The sequence below is a fragment of the Syngnathus typhle genome, unplaced genomic scaffold (assembly GCF_033458585.1).
Source record: "Syngnathus typhle isolate RoL2023-S1 ecotype Sweden unplaced genomic scaffold, RoL_Styp_1.0 HiC_scaffold_33, whole genome shotgun sequence".
NCBI classification, from domain to species: Eukaryota; Metazoa; Chordata; class Actinopteri; order Syngnathiformes; family Syngnathidae; genus Syngnathus; species Syngnathus typhle.
Genome location: NW_026871939.1, coordinates 133,243 through 135,574, shown reverse-complemented (window position 1 = coordinate 135,574; position 2,332 = coordinate 133,243). Strand labels below are relative to the sequence as shown.

The 2,332-nt window shown below is 42.6% G+C and overlaps 1 non-coding gene across 1 annotated transcript; it reads right to left on the bottom strand.

Moving 5' to 3' along the window:
* Positions 1-513: 513 nt before the first annotated feature.
* LOC133147136 (U2 spliceosomal RNA) lies at positions 514-708 on the bottom strand. Its single transcript, XR_009711527.1, has one exon. It is a non-coding gene; the product is annotated as a U2 spliceosomal RNA (small nuclear RNA).
* Between the last annotated feature and the right edge of the window lie 1,624 nt (positions 709-2,332).

Below are 2,332 nucleotides of genomic sequence, written 5' to 3'. Positions count from 1 at the left end.
TAAGTCCGGCACTCCTTTTCCTCCCTTTTTTTTGTTTTTCTTCATAGTGTCCTTCTTCAGTCTCTCCAACTTGGATTTCCAGATGAAGTAAAAAATGGCTCGGTCCAACTCTAAAAGCACCTTCATTGTTGGGATGAAAACAGAACTGATTAGTAAAACCAAGGGTAAAATCACCACTTTTATGGTTAAAATTCTCTCTTCTATGGTCAGCTCTCTTAATCCCCCAAACCCAAGAACAGATACTACACTAAGAAGGTGGCAGGTTAAAAGACACAGGAATTCTTTGGTCGGTGGTTATTAGTTTTAGTTTCCGGAGGTATGAGTCCATCCAGAATCGTGTCATTGCTTGGCTTTTCGGTGCATTTGGTGTAAGGAGCGCGCTTCGCAGGTGCAGGGCAACATATCTGCTTCCGAGGCTTTAAGAAGAGCTTTAAGTCTGGCACTCCTTTTCCTCCCTTTTTTTTGTTTTTCTTCATGGTGTCCTTCTTCAGTCTCTCCAACTTGGATTTCCAGATGAAGTAAAAAATGGCTCGGTCCAACTCTAAAAGCACCTTCATTGTTGGGATAAAACAGAACTGATTAGTAAAACCAAGGGTAAAATCACCACTTTTATGGTTAAAATTCTCTCTTCTATGGTCAGCTCTCTTAATCCTCCAAACCCAAGAACAGATACTACACTTGATTTTAGCCAAAAGGCCGAAAAGCGATGGAGTATACGAGTGATGGACTCGCTTACATGTTACGAACGGAGTGTGGAAATGGAGCAGGGAGACCAAGTGCAGCTTGGACCACGGTTTATTGAAGCAAACTCAAAAGACTCGGCAAACTGACAAGACTTACTAACAAAACCAACAACAGAGACGTGAGACAAAAAGACAGGGTGACATTACCAAGACAGGAACCAAAAAAAACTCATAACAGTGACAAACACATCAATGCTCCGACAGGGAGTGATACACAGACAGGACTTAAAATACAAGACAGGTAACAAGAGGCAGGTGAGAATGATCGCACTGATCATGGGCACACAGGAGGGGAGGGGTGAGCACACAGACACACGGACAAAACTATGACAACATGGACGTGACCGGGGACGAGTCATGACATTACAGGCTTCCCTGTCTACCCATTCTCACCAACGGTTTGTTAGAATAGGCTTCTTTGGCACATGTGATTAGCTAGGTAGCTTTAGCTATGCCGTTTTATCGCTGTAACCCTTGTCTTGCTTTATTAGCTTTCTCTTCTCTATGACACCCTTTGCACATATGTAGAAGTCGCTCTCAGTTAAGACTACAAGGTCACACGTTATCACAGCAGCTTACTAACCAGTCAGAGACTAAGAGCCACATTTTTTACTGTGTCATCGCAAAGAGCCACATCATACACCTGAGCACACATGAACCCCCCCCGCCCACACACACACACAAACACACGCACACAGACGCACACGCACACACACACACACACACGCACACACACACACACACACCCCTCTGCTCAGCCAAATATATTGTGTGACATTATTATGTCACGCACCAACATGATAATGACAAATTGACTCCTACAGTACTAAAACCACAGACCAAAGACCACATTTTAGACAATGAACATTGTGTGCATTGTCTCACACAGACAAACTCAGTTCAACAAATTCCACAAACAAAAACATAAGTTTTTTCACTTACTATGTGTGGCGGGACAGACCATTTGTTTTAGTTTGTCATTTTCAGGAAACAGGATTTCAATAACGTCACTGAGGCATATTTTAACGAACTCCACTTCATTGTATGGCTTTTTAGCCTGCGCAATATTCCAAGTCAGTTGAAACAATGCAAGTGTGACAGTCTCTGAGTGCTTCGTAATTTTTTAAAAAAAACGTTCAAAGTCTCCAAACTTGTGCTTGCGAAATTCAGTCCATTTTGCAAAGTCCTTATCAATATTGGCATGAAGTGAGCTGAAGTGGCGCTGACCATTTGAAGCTTTTAAATGCGCCAATGACGTCCAACATATCAGGCAGAATGGCTTGCCATAGCGTTCAACAAAAAACAACTTTAACTCTGTTCAAAACATCCTGTGTTCATCGTCATATATTCGTTTAGCTTTGCATTTTTTCCTTGCCATTTTGGCAAGCGTCGTGTCAGCTTTTCTGGACCTAATGGGCCCCCGTAGTCACAGTCGCCATTCGTTAAAAAGCCAGCAAAACCAGTCACTCTGTTTGTCCCTCCTCCTTTGCGGGATTTCACCTCACGCGCATGCGCGTTTGACCAAAATACCATATTGAACTGAAGCGAAGCAAATACGCACAAAAAATAAACACAAATGTTGATATGAA